The 24,074-nt window shown below is 40.3% G+C and overlaps 1 long non-coding RNA gene and 1 other non-coding gene across 4 annotated transcripts in view; one reads left to right on the plus strand and one right to left on the minus strand.

Moving 5' to 3' along the window:
* LOC138988953 (uncharacterized) overlaps positions 1–18,184 on the minus strand; it is a 153,030-nt gene extending 134,846 nt beyond the window's left edge. For 2 of the 3 annotated variants that reach the window (XR_011465222.1, XR_011465224.1), the window contains exons 1-2: positions 17,857–18,184; positions 2,807–2,886 (exon numbers count right to left, since the gene is read on the minus strand). This is a non-coding gene — a long non-coding RNA (uncharacterized lncRNA). Of the gene's footprint in view, positions 1–2,806; positions 2,887–5,988; positions 6,497–17,856 lie in introns of those variants that run through there. The other variant, XR_011465223.1, reaches the window with a different exon arrangement.
* Positions 511–639, plus strand: LOC138989024 (small nucleolar RNA SNORA70). The gene has a single exon (XR_011465269.1). It is a non-coding gene; the product is annotated as a small nucleolar RNA SNORA70 (small nucleolar RNA).
* Positions 18,185–24,074: the final 5,890 nt, after the last annotated feature.

Here is a 24,074-nt window from a genome sequence, read left to right on the forward strand (position 1 = left end):
TTGATTTCATAATGGTTTGAGTCTAGAGAAATCTAAGACATGCTGATGAGAATAAGCAGATGCTGGAGGTAAGACACTGCAGGGTTTGCTGTGCACCAGGAGTAGCTGTAGACACTGTGGGAAAAGCCCTCCCAACCTTGCATTCTGATAGGGCCAACTAATGGCTACCAAACAAATCAATACATACTGGGTCAGGTGATCATGAATGCTATGGAGACAAAAGACAGAAAGAATGGGGAGTTTTATAAATTGCCATTTTTTAAAAGGTGGTCAGAGAAGTTCTGACTTTCCCTGAGCAAACATCAGATGGAAGTGAAAGCAGGGATGTGCTTTTATCTGGGGAAGATCTTGGACGGAGGGGAAGCATCTGAAGCAAAGGCCCTAAGGAAGGAAGAGGCTTGGACCAGCTCCATCAGCAGGAAGCAAGGCGACCGGTGCGGTTGGAGCGGAAGGTGGGAAAGACCATGTGTAGCCTTGTGCTGGTGACAGGGCTCATACGTTCCCTCTGAGTGACTGTCCATTGAAAAACACCATCTCTCATGGGGGCCCAGTGCGTAACAGCTGCAAACAACAACCTTCTCAGTACTGTACGCAGCCTATTGCCCATACAGGTTGCCCTAAGGGACCTTGAAGATAGATAGATAATGTCCGGTGGACATTCATGACAGGCATGCTGTCTCCAATCCAGGCTCCAGACAGGTATGTGTGGCAATTTGGGAAAGCCCCAGGACACAGTGGTCAGGGTTCACATTGGACAAGTCATTAGGCCCATCCATACCAAGCTGTAGAACAAGGAGCATGTGACTGAGGCCCTCCACAGGGCCAAGGTCAAGTTCCCTGGCCACTAGAAGAGCCACATCTCCAAGACGTGGGGATTCATTAAGTTTAAAGTGGATGAACTTGAAAACATGATTAGCAAAGCAGCTCATCTTGGATGGGCTGTGGGATCAAATACATCCCTAATCGTGGCCCTCTGGACAAACGCTGGCCCCGGAACTCACAAGCGCCTTGGTGCTGTCCCCACCTAACTCATGCCCACCAGTAAATCCTACTTTCCTGTCCAAAAAAATTTAAAAAAATCTTTCCCTGATCGCATTCCACCAGAATAAATTGATTGTTCACCATGTTCCAAGCATTCTGATAAGCTCTGGGAACATACACATTAATAAGATCCAGTCCCTCTATAACAAGGAAACATATATTTAGACAAATAAGTCTAACACAAGGTAGAAAGCAAGTTAAGTGTTGTTAAGAGAGATGGCTGGCCTGCAGGAGAGCTGAGATCCCTCTCAGCTTCAGGGAGGAGGCAGTCAGGTTTGGTTCACAGAGGTAGTTCCCATACGTTCCCATACAATGGGCCATGAAGGATGTTGAATTTGAATACAGGGGTTACTTAGGTACAGAACTTCCTAAGAAAACAAGTCAAGGGATGGAGGTGAAAATATGCCTGATATTTTCAGACAACTATGAGAATTGACTAAGATGGGAAATGCTTGAAGGTGAGTAATTGGAAATGGGTTTGGACAAGAAGTTTGAAAGTAGATGTTCAAGGTACATAGATGCAAGACAGAGATTTAGTGAACCCTTATTAGCTCTGGGGTATAATATGCCTTCTACATCCTTTCCAGATATGCTTGCTTACGTCTCTATAGGAAAGATTTCACAAGTACATGCAGTGAACGTATAGGAATTAAACTGAACTCTCCTTTTGCAATTTGGTGAAATTTTTTAAGTTATATTCTGTATTAGAGACGATTTATTATAAGGAGTCCCTTACCCCACAGCACTGCACTGATGAGGAGTGTGAGTCCTAAAGGTTTAATAAGCAATGAAAGGTCACACTATTAATAACTGATGAATCAGGAATCGGACTAACGTCCTGTTGTTTTCCTGCTACATTTTCTCTGCTCAGCTCTACCAGGTCTTTCCATTACTGTACAAAGCAAGGTGTGAGTAACACACATTTAGTGCTTCAAATCCAGATCCTGAGCTGTCTTATTGCAACACACATATGATATTAACGACTCATCTGCTATTCCCCGCCCCCCATCTGGGTGCAATCTACCTCCTCAAAACTCCTTCACACTGTCAGTGGTGACTGAGCTGTACAGCTGTAGGCAAGGCCTTCCAAATACTCCACTGTGGCATCTTCCACCCCTGCTAACTTCTCCAAGAACAGAAAAAAATCGAATTCCCATTCCCAAGAGACATTTGCCACCACCACGCCATGAAGAAGTTTTGCTTCCACTTATTTGCTGGATATTCCTTACGAGAAGATCTTGACTTGTTCTTTTTCAATAACTGAGCTTAACAACCAGATTAACATGCTTTTGGATTTTTCAAATTTTTTCTAATGAAAAGCAGAGTTGACAGAAAGCAAGAGAGAATGAGCCAACTTAGCCACAAAAGTAAATTTTAGCTCTTCGCTTGTACCTTAGAGCAGTGCTGCCCAACCTCTTTGGCACCAGGGACCAGTTTCATGGAAGACAGACTGGGATGGAGGTGGGGTCAGGGAGAGAGTATATTCAGGATAATTCAATTACATTACATTTATTGAGCACTTTATTTCTATTACTACTACCTCAGCTTCACCTCAGATTATCAGCCATTAGATTCTGGAGGTTTGGGACCCCTGCCTTAAAGAAGGACTAGAAAATTTGGGAAAAGGCCTTCTAAAGATGTTTCATCTGAATCCTGAAAATAAAAAAAAACTAGCCTCAAGACTCAACCTAATTCCTATTTCAGGAAACCTTCTGTGAACAAAGCCATTCCTCAAATCTGTGCTCCCGTGACATGCCACACATACCTTTAGGATGATGGCGCAGAATGTACCGCGCTGTGACAATTGCTCTCCACATCTCTTCTTTCCCACCAGGTTCACAGCACCTATCACAGTGGAGAAGAAAGAAGGAAGGCATCAAAGATGGGAGGAAGGAAGGAAATGTTTGATGCACATGTTTTCCAAACTAACTCAAGACACATGATCTGGCAAAGAATGTCTTGGCTGCTAATTGGCTAAGAGTAATTTGAAGAGAAATAGCTTGGGTTGTTAATACTAGGATTCCATGCACACTGCTGGTTTGTGATGACACCAGAAAAGAATGTTCTAATTTGAGACTGAAAAATCTATGATGCTCATTTACTCTGCACACATGACATCTCAAACCTGGACAGCCGAAAATCAACATTTCACGGATCTGTGGCTATTTTTATGAAAGCTTATACAGGCTCATTTTGGTCTAGATACATTTGTGTTTTATGTACTTGATATATAGATAATTAAATATAGGCCTTACAGTGAAATAAAACATGATGCAATGTAATGTGTAGCAAAAACCATGGTAGGTGGGTACCACGGTACCTGAGGCTCTAACTGTTGGTGGATGACAACACTCTAGTACCTATCCTTCAACCCCTTCATTTCTCTATTGCTTGTTAAGTAAGATGTTGTGCTGTGTCTGTCTTTCTGCATTGCTGTTTTCTTTCCCATATTAACTGCTTGTGATTCCAAAGCTACACAGAGCAACATGGCACAGGCTTCACTGTTAACAGTTTTCATTTTAGAAAAAAATTTTTAAGATAGGATATGACCCATCACCAGGAACCCTGTGGCAGGACCACAAAGCTGATTTATCATTTTCAACTCTTTTGCTGTTCACACCAGCTCTCACCCCAAATACTTATTGAGTCCGGCTTAAGTAACCATAGATTAAATAGAGATAGTGATATCCCCCTAGAGTGGCTGAAATATCTTAAATCTCTTCTGCACCATTACTCTACTGGAAAACTGCTTTGGGCATGTTGATTTTGGCTGGCATCCTTTGTAAGGAATTCAGCAACTGGTCATGTCTAGGGGTGTCTGTACACCTGTGTTTTTGATCTCCAATACACAGGACATTGGAATTAGATTTGTATGTTTGAGAATCATTAATCAGTGATGAGTCTCACCTTGCCAAATGACTTTAAGAAGATTGGTATGAAAAAATTAATATCAGATGTTTGCATTAGGATATTAATTCTCACTAGTATTTTACTAAGACATTGAAAGATTTCTGCAAAAGGAGATATAAACAAGGAATGTCCCAGGGCAGAAGTACACACAATGAAGGCAGCATGGACTACTCAAGGGAACAACAGAATTTAAGCGATTCAGAATCTCAAGCCATGAATATTTTTTTAGCGCCCGTTATATGCTGGACCATGTACATATATAAAGTCATAGTCATATGTATAAATGTAGGGTATAATTATGAGTTCTTTTTGGTTGTTGTTGTTCAGTCACCCAGCTGTGTCTGACTCTTCATGACCCCATGGACTGCAGCACGCCAGGCCTCCGTGTCCCTCACCATCTCCTGGAGTCTGCCCAACTTCATATCCATGGCATTGATGATGCCATCCAGCCATTTCATTCTCTGAAAACCTCTTCTCTTTCTGCCTTCAATCTTTCCTAATCTTTCCTCTGGGAGACTCAAAGGAATGCTTGAGCACCTCTGTGAAGAGACTGACTGGGGCTGAGCCACAGCTTGCAGAAAACTTTTGGGTGGGGCCAGAAGAATCAGGAACCTTTCACATTGAGTTTGTTTACCACAGTCATTTGTCTTTTTTGCAAAGTTTTAACTTTCACATGAAGTCATACTTATTATATTGAAGTATGGAATTATCCATACCTACGTTAAATGTCATCCCTCGGGTCTGTTAGAGTATTCTAATATCTAATTTTTGATCTAAGACAAGTTATTTATGATTCCTTCCAGCTCCATATCACCTGCCACTTTAACAAATAAATCTTCACCTATCTCAATGAAAAGATGTTGGCCCCGAGCCAGATCAAGGACCTGCGGGTTCACCTTTTCTCCAGGGATCTCCCTTCTGACAGACACCGCAGCACTCTGCCAATTACACAGCCATCAAAATGAAAGCCATCAAGCTGTTTCCATCTTCACTTTAAGGTTTTACAAAGCACCCAGTTCGAATATCCTACTCGAGACTACAGGATTTTATAAATGGCTAAAATTTGATCCACAAAATGAAATGAAGATGTGAGGGCATAATCTGTTCTTAGGGATTATGGCTAATTCCCAGGGATTGCAGCAACTTTTACAATTGATCAATTTTTTTTTTTCACTTAATCTATTTAAAAATCAGAACCCACTGCTGGGCATACACACTGAGGAAACCAGAAGGGAAAGAGACACGTGTACCCCAATGTTCATCGCAGCACTGTTTATAATAGCCAGGACATGGAAGCAACCTAGATATCCATCAGCAGATGAATGGATAAGAAAGCTGTGGTACATATACACAATGGAGTATTACTCAGCCATTAAAAAGAATTCATTTGAATCAGTTCTAATGAGGTGGATGAAACTGGAGCCTATTATACAGAGTGAAGTAAGCCAGAAGGAAAAACACCAATACAGTATACTAACGCATATATATGGAATTTAGAAAGATGATAACAATAACCCTGTGTACGAGACAGCAAAAGAGACACTGATGTATGAAACAGTCTTATGGACTCTGTGGGAGAGGGAGAGGGTGGGAAGATTTGGGAGAATGGCATTGAAACATGTAAAATATCATGTATGAAACGAGATGCCAGTCCAGGTCCAATGCATGATACTAGATGCTTGGGGCTAGTGCACTGGGACGACCCAGAGGGATGGTATGGGGAGGGAGGAGGGAGGAGGGTTCAGGATGGGGAGCACATGTATACCTGTGATGGATTCATTTTGATATTTGGCAAAACTAATACAATTATATAAAGTTTAAAAATAAAATAAAATTAAAAAAAAAAAAAAAACAAGGAAAAAAAAAAAATAAAAATCAGAACCATTGCCAAGTTTTCTAAAGCTTTTGGAAATCAATACTGGCTTGGTCACCCAGTACCTCCCAAGTCCCCGCACACTACAAACACAGCCGAAAGCATCTCAACCATCTCCTCTGTGGCTCTGCCCAGCTCAGCATCAGGCAGGCGGGCAATTTCACCTGGGCAAAGGGCTCCATTTCCTTTACCGAAAGGTAATACTCCTTGGGAATCACTTTATCTTGATTGGGCTTCCAGATCCTTCCCTTAATGTTTGTTCTTCTCTTTCCTGCCTTTTTTGAGTACTGATCTGAGGAGAAGTTAAGAGAGGCATTTAATAATTTATTCAGTCGACAGCTGACACCTTGCTTAAAAAAAAATACATGACACCAAATATAATGTACCTAAAAAACAAAGGTGCTTCAACTCACGGAGCCTAAAACAGCTGATATGAGTGAGAAGATGGAAAGGGTGAACATGTTTCTAGAGAGGCTGCTTTTATTTGCAAGAAATCCCCTCTACAGCTGGTGAGCCTGTCAATACAACAAGAAGGGTAGAGGCCGTCTCTCTCAAGATGATTTGAGGAATAATGGTGAGCAACCAGGTAGTTGATGCAGTGTGAGAAGGCCTGTCGTCCACGCCTCTACCTCCTCCAAGGGATCTGCCCTGTTCATCTGTCAGTTCAGCAGAAGCTCTGTCTGTGACGACCAGAAGCCTGGCGGTAAGTCAATATGTTCCCCTTGAGACAAGGAAAATTCCGCAGGTCAGACTTGCAAGGCGAGTAGGCTACAAAAAGTGCCGAGTGCATACAAATGCTGTAGTAAATTAAGATAATGATATTGGCTGTTTATTGTAGATAAAACCTAAATCTGTAATAGAAGCATCTAGGAGATTTCCAGCGCCCAGTGTATCAACATCAGAAAGAGCAGTTATGATTGTTGTCAAGGAAAAAAAAATGAAATCCAGGGCCTGACTAACATTTAGAGATATAACGCTTTCATATCCTTCAGTCTTCTTTCCTTTGTGATTTCCACAGGATTTTCATTTCCAGAGATATTATACTACTTGCTTTCAAAGGAATTCAATATTTTCATTCAGAAAAGTAATTTCACAGGAAAGTAACACAGAGTGATGTCCTGGGTATTCATTTTCCGAGCCAATCTTACAAAGTCAATTTGTGCTGCACGGTGCTGGGGTGACATGAAAAGGTGCAGATACTGTGTCTCTGGGTTTCTGGGGTCCTCTTCTTCCCTCCCAGTCCCATCCTGCAGGACACCCCATAAGCATTTGAAAAGAACTGTCTGGCGGTGAAACAAAACAGGCCACCTGACTCCCTTAATAACCTCACCCAGCATCACCCAAAGACATTGATCCTGAGCCCAGGACTCGATTATGGCTTCATCCCCTCTGCCCTGTAGGAAAAGTCGTATCTCCATAACCATCACAATCATCCTGTTTCTTTTCTTCATGTTGTTACAGAAATTAGAGGAGAAGGCAGCCAGCCTAAGGTGAAAGACGAGGAGATGAGTAACTTCCTCGGGTACTTCTGTGCAGATAAAAGCTAATTCTGATAAAACCAAGACTGAAATCCTTCCAGCCCACAGAAAGTCAAGGTCAGACAACATGAACCAATCAAGTTGAAAGCTGCCTGATTTTTTTTTTTTTTTCCAGAAGTGAGTCAGAGACGGACAGAGGGACAGAGGTGGATGGAGGAAGGATGAGGGGGAAGAGGGAAGAAGGAAGGAGAAAAGCCTCCCATCGAGATGAACAGATGGACTGACAGGGTGAACGAGAGGTGGAGATGGACAGGGAAAAAAGGAGCTCCTTTCCCTGTTCCTTATGTACTTCAGGATCAAAAGGCATAGGAAAAAAAAAATCTTCAAGTTTTTCATAGGCCCTGGGGGTGATGGGACCACAAGGTCCAGCTGCCAATGGGTGTTTTTCCTGGGGTTTAGCAAGTCGGCCACGTGCCCTAACCTTGAGGATGCTGTTTATTCCTGGGGGAGAGATAAGCCAGCAGCCCCAGCCCCACCCCCATCGGAGCAGAGTGGGCATTACCAGCGAACAAAGAAAGAGCACTGTACGGCAACAAGCATTTGGTTTTGATTAGAGCATATTCAGAGACTGTGCGAGTTCTATTAAAATAAGCACAAAACCATCTTAAAGGGCTTTTTCTTTTCTTTCTCTTCCCCCCCCTCGGTTTATATTGTTAATCTTTCTTCCTGGACGGCTCCTCACAAATGCCTTTTGTTTTCTTGTGTGATTCTACGTGCCAGGACTCTAAGAAGGCAGGACGGAGGTCCTATTCTGGCATGCTTTCAAGTCTCTTCCATAGGAGATGAAGGCTCGTTGCTGTGCCTTCAAGGGTATAAATTTAGAGGCCGCCAAGCCGTCCGGAGGTAATTCAAATGCTGGTAAATGGTGGAATCCACCCTGGCCCCCTGCTCCTATGAATACCCTGGCACTTACCCCACTCAGAGGAAACGAAACCAATTTGGGAAAGCGAAGACAGAATAAACATGCAATTAAAATGGTCATTCCTCCTGGTTTCTTCCTTTAGTTCTTTTTTTAACACTGCATCCCATTCTATAATCTGATGATGAAATGGGCCTAGCTAATTATAACAACGTACAAAAGATCGCTGTCTTTTTCCCCACAGTGACTAGGCTAGCTTTGAATATTTTTTTTTTTTTGTAGTGGGGGGCGCAGGGGGTGGCGAGGAAGGGGAAGAGAGGTAGGCGAACTTCAAGGGAAGCCGTCATTTTGGAAGAGCCGCTGTTTTTTTTTATATTGTTTCAAGCCCTTTGCCAAGGTGAACATTTCAGAAATGGCACTTCCCTTTCAATTTATCTATCTTCCTCCTTTATCCATAGATAGACAAATAAAAATGAATCTTTCCAGAGGCAGCACTCATGCCACTTCTATATATTCTTCAGATAGCTTATTTTTATTCAGCTTAAAGCATAACCTATCATTTTTATTCAAGATTCCATCCAGCCTCTCTCTCTCTCTCTCTCTCTCCAAGCAAGCCTTCAAGAAGCCCTGCTGCCCTGCTTTGTTCCAGAGACTCTGCTAAAGGCCAAAAGATGGAGATAGCACACCCATCTGGTCTGTTTCACATCTGAAGAGAAGGGCTTGAGAGAGCCCCCTCCAGTGGAAGGAACAGGGTGGTCGGGAATAAGCATCGCAGTCTTCTCTTTGTTTGTTTGTGATTAGCTTCTCGCGCTCATCTCAGGAAGACTCTTAATATCCATGGGGAAATAACACCATGGAACGAAGCTCACCCAGCAAACAGGAGGATTCGTTGCCAGGGCTTTGAAATACTTACACTTAAAGATTCCAATTCGGTGTCAAAAAAAACATAAGCATCTCACTTCTCTCCTCATGCTGGTCTCCCGTTGTTCCCTTTAGCCCTCCCCTCTGCCTAATTCTCAACCGTGTGTGAATTTTATATGTATCAACCTTAAAGCATCTGCTATAAAATAACAGCCAACCTGTATATGAAATAGGAATAGATTCCATGTCAGAGCAAAATTAAGATCTTGATGCCTCCGCGTTTCCATGATATTACTCTCATGCTTGGTGAATAAATACCACAGGAATACCAAACAGCGGTGGAGCAAAAATGAATATTGAAATTTATAAAATGGCCAGTGTCCAAAATCGTAATATTCATGGGGAAGTGTTTTGACATCTGAGATAACCTCCATTTTCCTTCAGAGCTGAGCATGCTTGATTTGGTAGGACGAATTTGAACAAATAACATTATTACAACGCATTTCAAATTGTTCACCTCTTTTTTAACCCCTTCAATTTTTACAATCCCCCTAGTTTTAAATAAGAAAGGGCTGAAAGCACAAAGTTTTAAGTCAAATGACTTGGGGCTGGAATCCTTGCTCTGTCACTCTCTAAGTGTCTAGCTTTGGGTACCTGAATGAATCTTTCCACGCTTCAGCTGGCATCTATAAAGTGGGGAAACCAACAGACCCATTCTCACAGGGTAGTGGTGAAGATTAAATAACAATATATATTATAGATGACATAAAAAGTCATGATAATTATCACAGCTAACATTTATTGCATATTTTAAAATCAGTATCAATCACTGTTTTAAGAGTCTTACACATAATAGCTTGTTAACTATGAGACAGAGTTGTTGGAAAGATTAAACAACTTAATTCATGTAAACGAAGTAACACATTTATGCCTAGCACACAGTTAATGCACTATAAGTGGTGATGACAGTGATACTCATGTAACCCTCAGTCAGTTCAGTCACTCAGTCGTGTCCGACTCTGCAACCCCACGGACTGCAGCATGCAAGGCTTCCCTGTCCATCACCAACTCCCGGAGCTTGCTCAGACTCATGTCCGTCAGGTCAGTTATGCCATCCAACTACTTCATCCTCTGTCGTCCCCTTCCCCTCCTGCCTTCAATCTTTCCCAGCAACAGGGTCTTTTCCAATAAGTCAGTTCTTTGCATCAGGTATCCAAAGTATTGGAGTTTCAACTTCAGCATCAGTCCTTCCCATGAAGATTCAGGACTGACTTCCTTTAGGATTGACTTGTTTGATCTCAGAGCCTTCTAAAAAAGGAATTGTTATTAGGCATATTATACAAGAGGACTTCCCCAGTGGCTCAGACAGTAAAGCATCTGTCTACAATGCGGGAGACCTGGGTTCAATCCCTGGGTTGGGAAGATCCCCTGGAGAAGGAAATGGCAATCCACTCCAGTACTATTGCCTGGAAAATCCCATGGACAGAGGAGCCTGGTAGGCTACAGTCCATGGGGTCACAAAGAGTTGGACGTGACTGAGGACTTCACTTATATTATACAAATAAGGAAACTGAAACCCAGAGTAAATATTTTAGAGTTGGACACAACTGGACGACTGAACAACAAAAACCCAGAATTACAGGTTAGGAAATAATGAAATGATTCAAGCAGACAGTATAGCCCCAAAGCCTATCATTTTAACCACTGTACTACATGTTAAAGCTCTTTATAAAATATAAAATATGACATATATTAATGTCATTGATATATGTGTGTATGTGTGTACACAGACACAAAGCTGATTTCTCATATTACAAAAGGAAATATTCCAGTTAAGTTTCTACCACCCAGGCAGGCCAACCCCACAAGAGTGGAAGTTGTGACTGGTGCCTGGCCTGATTAAAATTCTGAAATCATCATATTTTCTTCTCAGTCTCCTTTCTGCCCATATTTTCTTTTCTGGCTGACAGGGGTTGTTCAGCTGGGCTTTGTGTGGGTTACAAAGTAGCAACAATTACATGAAGGAGTCCAGGAGCAGGTTCACCACACACAAAAAAACAGTTGTCATAAACACTGTGCATCTCAACGCAGTGCTTCCTTCTTTACGTCAGATTAATTAAAGAGCAGATGTTCTGTCATACCCTGCATTAGGTATGGTTATCTTTGAGATTCCAACTCCTCCATTTGCTGGGTTTTAATTTGCATCATTATGCATTTCGAGCCTGGGGCATGAGTAGTCAAGTGGTAAACATTAGCTAGACAGCACTGTATTTCCAAATGCACCTTCACTATTAGGCTGACTAATAGAATTCAATTCTATTTTCAGCTGAATCCTCTCAATTTTCATTTGCTTTTGACACATTACATGGCAGGAGGAGCGAGTGAGGGAAAATGAGGGAGCAAGAGGAACCCACAGCCTTGTTTGTGCACAGGCCTCAAGTCAGAAAACAGCCCCCTTCCGGTGGCTTTTGGCCACCACTGCCTTCTTCTTACACACAGCTGTGACAGCCTTGAAATTTCCCCACCCATCCTCATCTCAGTGGTTGACACTCCAACTATGGCAAGATGTCCCTGCTGTTGTTAAGAACTGGAGACGCTAAAGTCAATTTTGATTTTCTAAATGCAATTCCTAAAAACTGATGTCAAAAAAGTTTTCAGGCCACCATCAAAGTCCGATATGAATTAATCTGTCATTATAACACAGCCTCACTTGCCAGGCATTTCAGGCCAGGGTTTGGGAAAGGCAGCAGATATCTGGGTTGACAATTCCATTTAAAGGACAGAAAGCTTTCTGCTTTCTTTTCATTGGTATCTTGATTTAATGAACACACAAACAGACCATGGCCATATGCTCCAAATACCAGCTTGCTGTTCTTCAAGAAGCAGCTTGGGAAAATGCCAAGGCAAGAAGCTTGGAAGAAACTTGAAAAGGCTTCAAGACATATCTTTGTAGCCTGAGATAGCAAATGCACCAGTGATTAATTACACTGGGGTTGGACGTGAATAGGAATGCCAATAAGGCGTTCGGAGCACTGCAATAGTGGGCACGTTGGCCTGATAATAGAATCCTTCCTGTTTTGATTTCCCAAGTTTCCTTTCTGTTGGTAACACATTCACATGCAGGTCAGAGATGTAAGATGGTAATGTCATGCTACTTCTCATTACAGAATCATTAGGTAGGGTGTCACCACAATCAACAAGGGGGTGGCCCTAGGAAGTGGAATTCCAGAATTTGTGGCAGAAAATTCTTGTCTGCAGAGAAATCTGTGATGGTCTCTTCCTGAAGAAACCCTCCACTACATCCCCCAGAGATGCTGAAAAACAGTGTAGGGGGTGGTTTGACTCTTCTGGCAACACAATCCACAGACTCTCTCAGAAATGACTTGAGAATGGATCCCCCTCCTTCAGAATCCAGGGAAGAAAGTTGCTGAGGGTGTAGAGTAAGAAAGGTCATCTTCTTTCCAGTGGAAGAAAAGCAACTTTTTAATCCAGAGCAAAAAGCATCACTGAGCCTAATAAGATCAAGTCTGGAGGTCTGTGTCATCTACTTTAAGTACAATAACCTGGCCATGTGTATGTTGAATGGCTTCCCATCACTTACAAGACATAGTCTAGAATTCTTTATCTTTCATACAAGCTCCTTTATGACCTAATCTTGTCTTACAGATTTAGTCTCAGCTCCTGTTTGCCCCTCCTACACCCCATATTCCTCTTATCACACTACTTGTAACAGGCATAGGTTGGGTGCTGGCCCTTTTAATCCCTAGGCTTCTGCACACGTGTTACCTCTACCTGAAATTCTCTTCTCTACATTGTCTTTCTAGGAAACCTTTTGCCTACATTCCTATCTCTTGGGATATTGTCCCAAATTTCTCACAAATACTTCTATATCTCTCCTTGAATTTCCCACCAACACCTCAAACACATTTATGACTTAACTCATCTTTTCTTCCAGACATTCTCCACTTTGTAATCCCCAATTAATGGTACCTCAGTTTTCACTGCAATCCCAAAGAAAGGCAAAGCCAAAGAATGCTCAAACTACCGCACAATTGCACTCATCTCACATGCTACTAAAGTAATGCTCAAAATTCTCCAATCCAGGCTTCAGCAATACATGAACCGTGAACTTCCAGATGTTCAAGCTGGTTTTAGAAAAGGCAGAGGAACCAGAGACCAAATTGCCAACATCTGCTGGATCATCGAAAAAGCAAGAGAGTTCCAGAAAAACATCTATTTCTGCTTTATTGACTATGCCAAAGCCTTTGCCTGTGTGGATCACAATAAACTGTGGAAAATTCTGAAAGAGATGGGAATACCAGGCCACCTGACCTGCCTCTTAAGAAATCTGTATGCAGGTCAGGAAGCAACAGTTAGAACCAGACACGTAACAACAGACTGGTTCCAAATAGGAAAAGGAGTACGTCAAGGCTGTATATTGTCACCCTGCTTATTTAACTTATATGCAGAGTACATCATGAGAAATGCTGGGCTGGAGGAAGCACAAGCTGGAATCAAGATTGCCAGGAGAAATATCAGTCACCTCAGATATGCAGATGACACCACCCTTATGGCAGAAAGTGAAGAGGAACTCAAAAGCCTCTTGAAGAGAGTGAAAGAGGAGAGTGAAAAAGTTGGCTTAAAACTCAACATTCAGAAAACTAAGATCATGGCATCTGGTCCCATCACTTCATGGGAAATAGATGGGGAAACAGTGGAAACAGTGTCAGACTTTATTTTTCTGGGGTCCAAAATCACTACAGATGGTGATTGCAGCCATGAAATTAAAAGACACTTACTCCTTGGAAGGAAAGTTATGACCAACCTAGAGAGCATATTGAAAAGCAGAGACATTACTTTGCCAACAAAGGTTCATCTAGTCAAGGCTATGGTTTTTCCAGTGGTCATGTATGGATGTGAGAGTTGGACTGTGAAGAAGGCTGAACGTCGAAGAATTGATGCTTTTGAACTGTGGTGTTGGAGAAGACTCTTGAGAGTCCCTTGGACTGCAAGGAGATCCAACCAGTCCATTCTGAAGGAGATCAGCCCTGGGTGTTCTTTGGAAGGAATGATGCTAAAGCTGAAACTCCAGTACTTTGGCCACCTCATGGGAAGAGTTGACTCATTGGAAAAGACTCTGATGCTGGGAGGGATTGGGGGCAGGAGGATAAGGGGACGACAGAGGATGAGATGGCTGGATGGCATCACTGACTCGATGGACGTGAGTCTGAGTGAACTCCGGGAGATGGTGATGGATAGGGAGGCCTGGCGTGCTGTGATTCATGGGGTTGCAAAGAGTCGGACACAACTGAGCGACTGAACTGAACTGAACTGAAGACATAAGGGCACTAATACTCAAAATATTGATCTTGTTTCACTTCTAACTCCTTGATAGCCAGGCACTAGATCATTCCTGATGAGTGTTTCTCCAGAATCATTCTCCCATATAAAATCTTTAAGCTCTACCTAAATTGTCTCCCAGGTTTTTCCTTTCTACTCTCAATTCCCTGCATCAGATATTGGTTTTATCTCACCTGGCCTACTGTGATAATCGCTTAATTGATTTCATTTCTTTCCAGTCTTTCTCGCTTTCTATCCATTTCATCTTGAGCCACAGGCTTAACTTGTGATGCCTTAAGTATTCATTCAGTCATTCGTTTGACATGGATAAGCATATGTGCCAGGTACTAGGAAATACATCCCTTAAGAATAGAATTCCATACCCATTTACATTGTCAATCAGTGATTGGTATTTAGTCACTTCTAAATAAGTGAGTATTCAGTAAATAACTGAATGGATAGGGTTTAAGGTTTAGTTGGAGAGAAGAGTTATTAAATCATCAGAAGCTAAAAATAATCAAATGCTTCTCTGCAATACTTCAGGACAATTTGTAATTGATTGCCAGATGAAAGATATTAGCATTCTGGACTAACGTAGTCAGGAAAACCCTTAGAGAAGGTAAAGGAGAAGAAAGAGAACTAAGATTTATGGAATAACTATTGTGCATCTAGCCCTACCTATGCTATGCGAATTGCAGACATTATTTTATTTATTTATTACAGCAACCCTATTGGTAAGCCTATTTTACAGATGAACCTACAAAGACTCACAGAGGATAAACAGCTTGCCCAGGTCACATAGCTAGAAAGGAGAAGAACTGAGGTTTGAATCAAGATGTGTGCTGCCTCAGTGCCTCCCTCTTTCCACTGAACCAAACTGGAAAAGAAGAGGTGGTTGCAAAAACATTCCCAAGGGGACTAGATAGGCTTTCGTTACTGATTTGACATGGCAGACCTCAGTAAATGAGGGATCAAAATTTATGCTCAAATTTCAAAGTAATGTTTGGGAGGAATACAGAAAGTGGGAATTGGGTGTGCAATTTACTTACAGACATACTAAGTTTAGAGAAACTCTGGCTTCTATCTCTGGGTTCGTTATACAGTTGAACCTTGAACCATACAGGGGTTAGGGGCACCAACCCTCCACACAAAAATCCATAAATAACTTTGCAGTCGGCCCTCCGTATCTGTGCTTCCACATCCACAGATTCAACCAACCATGGATGGTGTAGTACTGGGGTATATATTCAGAGAGGGAAAAGAAAAATGCATGTAAGCAGACTCATGCAGTTCAAACCCCGGTTGTTCGAGGGTCAACTGTATATCTTGGTTTCTGCAGGGGACTGGTTCCAGGACTCCCACCCGCTACCAACAGATACCAAAATCTGAGGATGCTCAAGTCCCTTATATAAAATGGCTTAGTATTTGCATATAACCTACTCACAGACTCCCGCCTACTTTAAATAATCTCGAGATTACTTATAATACCTAATACAATGTAAATGCTATGTAAATAGTTGGAAATACAATGCAAATGCTATGTAAATAGTTGCTGGCTTGCAGCAAATTCCAGTTTTGCTTTTTAGAACTTTCTGGAATTTTTTTCTGAACATTTTCTATCCACGGTTGGTTAAACTCACAGGTGTGGAACCCACCAATATGGAGAGCTGACTGTATGTGGTTAGGGTCTTCATGGGTTCTATACTGCCTGCAGGATATCAGATAAATGCATCACTAAAAAATAAAAAATAATCATGAACGTACTTTCTAAGGTTTGGTGGGTGGTCGGGGGGCATGCCTGGTCAGACTGTGGTGTGATATGATCAGTTTGGTTAGTAGGAACAAGTTTAAAGAGGTTGAGGGTGAGATAATATGATCAGTAAGAGCTGGGCAGAACTTTCCACAGCCCTTCGGATAGAGTTCCATCCAGTGTTGGAACACTGCCTTAGGAACCTCAAATCGGCCCAGATACAGTCTGCTCAGCACTTGTGGTAGCAAGAACCTCTTTCCATCATCTAAATGATCTAACAGGGAGAAACTGCTTCTTTTTTTTGGAATCAAAATCTACCTTCTGGTTCATCTTCTGGTCCTATCTCCGCTGGCCCTTTAAAATTTAATGGTTCTTTCTCTATTTCCTGACAACGTTTGTATCTCCCTTCAGTCTTTTCTAGGCTAGAATCTGCACAGTAAACTTATTATACATTTTTATCTGGCCTATTATATCCACTTTGTAAATGAAGACACTGAGGGCTAATCAAGGTCGGCAATATGCTCAAGCCAACAAGGCTCACAAGCAGCAAAGCAAGAATTTGAACTCAGGCCTGTGTGATACCCAAACCCCTTTTCTTTCTATTACAATCTGCTGCTTTAACCTTCCCATCGAATATTTAGTTACAGATAATCTCTTTCCATTTCTAAATTTTTAAGTGATGCAAAGAAGAACACTAAAGTAAATTGATTAGTCAAAAAATAAATATGAAAGGATGACAAAAAATAGCGTATTTTTTTAAAAAGTTATTGAAGTATAGTTGACATATAATATTAGTTTCAGGTGTACAGCATAGTGATTTGACATTTATACACATCAGGAATTGATCACCACAATAATTCTAGTAACCATCTGTCACCATACAAAGTTACTGCAATGTCATTGACTATACTCCCTATGCTTTATATTATATCCTCATGACATTTATTTTATAACTGGAAGTTGGCATCTCTTAATTCTCTTCATATTTTTCACCCAACTCCCCACCCGTCTCCCCTCTGACAACCACCAGTTTGTTCTCTGTATCTAGGAGTCAAAAACAGAATATTTCTGAGGACAGAAGATGATTATGCCTGACATCAAGTGTAAGAGAAGTATTACCTTAGGTTCAAGTATTTTATTTATCTGTGAGCTTCCTGGCACTCAAAGCAAAAAGAGAAGTAAAACTGGAGCTTCAAATTTCTCACCATAGGAAAATGGAAACTAACCAGTTCATGAGAAGAGAAAAATGTTTTCCTGACACTGCATTCTAAAAAGGATTCTCAAAAGCTTTTATCACATAGCTGTAAGAAGAAATCATCACTTAGATGTTGAGTAAAACAACAGATGATGCCTTCAAAGTGGCTTTACAGAAGATAAAACAACAGTCTTCCCACGGCTATTTCCATAGCTATTTCTTATAGAGATTATTAAAGCAAGGGGAAAAATACTAAATTGCTGCTCAGTGAAGGCAATTCTAAAATCAGCAAAGCCAACGTAAGTCACAAGCATTCCCATAAGAACAAAGACCAGAAAAACTGAGGAATGGGCTCTTTTACTGGCCCAGACAGTAAGAACATTGGAGAGGCTAAGCATGCTCTGGCCAGAGACTAATATAAAAGAAATGTCTTCACAATACGTGCACTTTGATAATCTCATTTTCAGCTGGGTTTTAGGTTTCCATTACCTGGCCTTTCAGTTTGGATCTCCAAATGGTTCCTTCCAGCTCCTTCTCTTTATCATATTTTCCAAGCTCACAATTTCAATTCTAGGCCTTGCATTTCTCAGAATTGATCTTCTTCCCAAAGACCCTTCCACTTGATGAGTCCAGGATCATCTTCCTTCTGCAGGTTCTGCTTCAGCCAGGGACACAGGCAGCCCAGTAGGCACCTGGTCAGCAAATCCCTTAAGAGAATTTCTCAGAAAGCAATCAATTCAACTGTGCTCGGGGAGACAACTCGAGCAATCAATTCCAGGCTGAGCTTTCTGGCAGCACGGAAGGTGCAGTTCCTCTGTGTGGCTGAAAGAAGCAAATTCCATCGTTTTTTGATATGAGACATTCCACTGGCACAATTGACATTCTGTTAGGGTAATTGTGGAATCCGACATACTTTTCCAGTTGAAGGGGCAAGGCAGGGTATGAAAAGGCTTGCAGATACAATCAAAATTTTTTTTTTTTAAAGAAGATTTAAATCTGCTTAAGAGCTCAGCTAAATCTCTGGTTGACTTCAGAATATGGGATTGTTTCCCCCTCGGTTGCCTTTGTTTTAGTTGAAAAACACTAACAAAATTCTAAATAAAATTAAGAATTTATCTACATTCATCCCTATCCAACTGACTTCCTTTTACCATGTTCTTTCCTAGACTTTCCTCATATAAAGACATAATTTTTTAAAACAATTATTGCATGGGCATACACTGGCATTCTGAGTTTTTTCCCCATTCAGTTTTATAAACATTTTCTTACTACACAGTTACCCCATGGTTTTCATAATTATCATTTATGATGAAGCTACACTTCCATTAAGCAACTGCGTTATGATTTAATTAACCATTTCACTATACAACACAGACATTTAAGTTGTTTAAATTATTTGGGTTATCTCCACATGACAAGCTCAGAGGAGTTAAATTTTTAAACCAAACCATAAAAATATGGTTCTTTACATCTTGTCAAACTGATTTTTTCAATGACAGTTCGTTCCTATTTACATGTTCATCAGTAACACATGAAAATATCATCTTCACCACAGCCACGCCAACACTGGGGATTTGTATTTTTTAAACATTAATGTAAAAGGTAGAGAGTGGCACACGTGCATGTATTTAGTGAAGTGGCTAGAAATACGTAACAGTTGTCATCAACAGACAGTGACCATGCCAATCAAAGAGCCCTTCCTTCTCTTCCTTGTCAAAAGCCCAGATTTTGTTCTCATTTCCATCTTTCCCAATGTCACTCAGAAATAAACACTTATTAGCCAAAGACGATCTTGAAAATCCCATTTCATTGCCAATGAGACTTAGGAAGGGGGCCACAGAGATTTTAGAAAGGGATTCTTTGCTTTTAAAGAAGGCAGATGAAACAACTGAACTCAATTGGATACTCTGTATTAAAACTCATAACATAACCATAATCATTGTATCATGTACTTTGGACTATACCCGTCTGACTGTATATCCTTAGTAATATATGCTCTAAGAACAAAAAGAACTGCAAAGAAATCTACTAATTTACTGAGTAGGCTTTTTTTTTAATCATAGTGATGTCAGTGTTATAATTTTAAGCAATTTTATTTGTATTATAATATGCATAATAATTATATATTATATAATATGTTATATTTTATATATGCTATATTATATATAATTTGTTATATTATATAGATAGATACAAATATATTATCTGTTATTAGAAACCAAGATGTGCACTTTAAGGGAAAAATCCAAACATAAAGTAAAATAAGATAGTGTAATGTTAAATTTGAACTGCAAATATCAATATAAATTTATGATTACATAAATCATACATGTATGTGTGTGGAATATATACATACACACCACACACATATAAATAAATATATATATATCCCTAGCTCTTTCAACTACAAGAAGACAGAAGGGATAATAAACTATCATCAATAAATACCCTGACAACATATCTTGGTTTCTAAATGCCAGTCCCCACCTAAGGTAACAACAGCTTCTTAAAGACATGGCTAATCTATGTCTGGGACAGGACAAGATTAATCTTAGATAACTTCAGTTCAGTCACTCAGTCGTGTCCGACTCTTTGAGACCCCATCAACCGCAGCACACCAGGCCTCCCTGAGTCTATCACCAACTCCTGGAGTCCACCCAAGCCCATGTCCATTGAGTCAGTGATGCCATCCAATCATCTCATCCTCTGTCATGGCCTCCTTCTCCTGCCCTCAATCTTTCCCAGCATACTGTGCCAGAAAGCAAAGGAACACTCAATGACTAAAGGGATAATGTCAAAAGCACAGAGGAGTCAATCTGAAGGAGTTCCAACTGGCAAAACTTGGGAGAATTTAAGGAACAAAAAAAGTAATCACTGTACTTGATTATAACATTAAAAATAAATATATGACTCCAAAGTAGCATTTAAGCAAAAGAAGGAGTGCTTTTCTTTAAAGAAAAAAAAAAAAAAACAGGTTGATAAATGTGAAAGGAATGACAGAATTAGAACACTGCTATTTTGTAACCCGCAATAAAATAAGCAATTCTGAAATCACCAGCTAGAAAGAATATGAGAGCAAAGTATCATCCCTTGTCTCTAGATCAATTGCTGAACACTGCAGGGAATATAACCTTTGTTATGGGGAGAGATGACTATCACCATCTCGATTAGTGATCAAACTTAATATCATCAATAGGAGGCCATCCTCACATTGTGCCTGATATGCTGCAATGTTCTATACATGGTATCACCCATGAGGTTGTATTGCCTAAAATAACTAAATCTACTCAAGACTCTAGACCTGATGTCTGCAAGTACACTTAATTGAGCAAAAAGTTAAATGACGCTATTAGGAAACAGTCACAAAAAATCTAGAATGTGGTACTTATTACAAGACCTGAACTCTTCAAGACATCAATGTCATAAAGAATTAAAAGATATGGGGACTGTTCTAGGTTGAGACTAAAGACTCATAAACAAATAAAACAGGCATATAATCACTGGAGTCTAGATTAAAAAAAAAACAGATATAAAGGATATTTGGGGGCCAATGGAGAATTTGAATATACATTAGATCTGAAATAATATTATGTAAGTTTAGTAAATTTTAAGTCTGATTGCTGTACCATTCTTAGGCAGGATATTATCCTTATTCTTAGGAGATGCAAGCTGAAGTATTTAGAATGAAGTGTCATGATATCTGCAACTTAATTCAAAAGGTTTGGCGAGAAGGATTATTCTTTCAATTTTCCTTTATGCTTAAAATTTTCAAAATAAAAAGTTCATGAAATCAAAGAGATGAATGAGAACAAACAATCCTACTCCTCCCCTGGCTAGATGCTATTATTTAGTTGCCATAATCAAGAGGATACACTGACATATTAAGAAGAGACTAGCTAAAACAGAGACATTACTTTGCTGACAAAGGCCCATCTAGTCAAAGCTATGGTTTTTCCAGTAATCATGTATGGATGTGAGAGTTGGACCATTAAAAAGGCTGAGCTCTGAAGAATTGATGCTTTTGAACTGTGGTGTTAGAGAAAACTCTCGAGAGTCCCTTGGACAGCAAGGAGATCAAACCAGTCAATCCTAAGAGAAATCAATTCTGAATATTCATTGGAAGGATTGATGCTGAAAGAGAAATTCCAATACTTGGGCCACCTGATGCAAAGAACTGACTCTTTAGAAAAGACCCTGATGCTGGGAAACAGCGAAGGCAGGAGGAGAAGGGGACAACAGAGGACAAGATGGTTGGATGGCATCACCAACTCAATGGACATGAGTTTGAGTAAGCTCCAGGAGATGGTGAAGGACAGGGAAGCCTAGTGTGTAAAACAAACGAAACAAAAAGGAATCCTTGATTTACTGAGCCACTGAACTAATCAATTTTAGAAGAAAAAAAAAAGAAACATATTACCTAATAGTTTGTTATTATATCAATTATTTTATTTTTAAAGCAGTTGAGGTTTTGTACCACCTTGACAAATGTATTCTAACTAATAGCATAAGTAGCAGACAACAAAAACTTACCAAGTGGCAGCCACCATAATAAATAGTTATAGTATCTACTTTCGGCATCGTTACATCCATATGAAGTAAATCCCGGGGTCAGGAAGATCCCCTAGAGAAGGGAATGGAACCCATTCCAGTAATCTTGCCTGGAGAATTCAGAGGAGCCTGGCACAGAGGACAGAGGAGCCTGGCACACTACAGTTAGGGGGTCACAAAAAGTTGGACATGACTGGGCGACTAACACACACACACAAAGTAAGTACCACTATTGTCCCAATTTTCTTCAGATTTGGAGGCAAAAGTGTGGACAAGCAAGTCTTACTGAAGGTCACACAATCATTAAGTAATCCAGCTAGAACCCAAGCCTAAGCATCTAGCAACACCTTGCCACTGACTGCCAGACACTTACATTCAATTGACTGCTTGCCAAGTCCATTTTGGTCTTGAATGTACTTCTTCTTGAATGTACTAAATTAATATGGCTTATACAACATTCTCGATTCCCTCAACAAAACATGCCTCACCACCCAGCTCCTCAAGACCAAATCCTAGAGACATACCCTTATTTGCCTCCCCCACACAACATCCAATCTATAAGCAAATCTCTTCTCCTTTATCTCAAAAACATGCCCAAAATCTGTTTTTTATTTTTTATGCCAACTGCTACAATCTGGATTGAAGCTTACATTGTCTCTCATACAACTGCAGTAACCTAACTGACCTCCATACATTCAATTTTGCCCCTGCAACTTTTATCTATACAATAGCAACAGTGACCTTTCCCCACCATGAATGTTCTGACCATTTCACTGCCATGGTTAATGCTTCCAAGGGCTTACCCTTAAACTTTACATCAAAATGTATCACAACGGTCAGTGAGGCGCAATAGAGTCTCTGTCTTTCTCTCCAACCTCATCTGGAACCACTCTCTCCTAGATTCATTTTAAACTGTGGTACACACACCTTCCTTCTGTCCTTCAAATACAACAAGTTCATCCTTGGCACTTGGTCTTCCCTCCAACTGAAATGCTCTGCCCCCAGAGAGACGCATTGTTGGATCCTTTGGCTCATTCAACTGTCAGCCCAAGTCTCTTTTTTCGTGGAGGTCACCGAACCTGTATATAACACCCTCTATACAAAATGCTCACAATCATTCTCAACTGCCTCTGTAAAAGTCAATGTTTCCAGTGATCCTGTTCGTTCATTTATTAACAGTTGCTTTTTTTGGTCTTTCCTTTCCCTCTCCCCAAACAGGATGTAAGTTAAATAAGAGCAGGAATATTACTTGTCTTGTTTACCACTTTATCCCTTATTCCTAGAACAGTGCTGGATACATTGTAATACATGCAATAAATATTCATTAATGAATGAATAAATAAAATATTCAATGGCTCTTAATAACCACATTTTCCCATCTCTCCATAAAATATTGATGCAAGTTGCTTTTCCTTGAAAGCATAACCCTGCTTTCTCAAAGTCTTCCTTATAACGCTGCCTTTAGAGAGCAACAAAGAACAGTAATCCTTTCTCACAAGATTTTTTGCCATATAGTTTTTTTTCCCTTTCTTTTTCTCCTACTACTTGGAAGATGAACATTAAATTTTAAGCTATAGCAATGGTTATTTTTAAGTTTCATAAAATACATTTTACTGATATTGCTCTTTCAGCATTAAGAGTAAAATATATTTACTTCTGCATCAAAATAAATAAAATATCTAGGAATAAGCCTGTATTCTGAAAGTTATAATGCGTTGATGAAAGAAATTGAAGATGGAAAGAAAGAGATGGAAATAAATACCATGTTCTTGGATTGAAACAATCAATATCATCAAAATGATCATACTACCCAAGGCAATCTACAGATTCAATTTAATCCCTATCGTGTTACCAATGGCATCTGTCAGAGAATGAGAACAAAAAAACTCTTATGATTTGTATGGAGACACAAAAGACCCTGAATAGCTAAAACAATCTTGAGAAAGAATGGAGCTGGAGGAGTCATGCTCCCTGACTTTAGACTATAATACAAAGCTGCAGTAAGCAAAACAGTATGCTACAAAAACATACACCTCAGTGGCAAAGGACAGAAAGCCCAGAAATAAATCCACACACTTATGTCAATTAATCTATAAGTTAGGCAAGAATATACAATGGAGAAAAGACAGTCTCTTCAATAAATGGGGCTGGGAAAGCTA

This window comes from Bos mutus, chromosome 8 (assembly GCF_027580195.1).
Source record: "Bos mutus isolate GX-2022 chromosome 8, NWIPB_WYAK_1.1, whole genome shotgun sequence".
NCBI lineage: Eukaryota > Metazoa > Chordata > Mammalia > Artiodactyla > Bovidae > Bos > Bos mutus.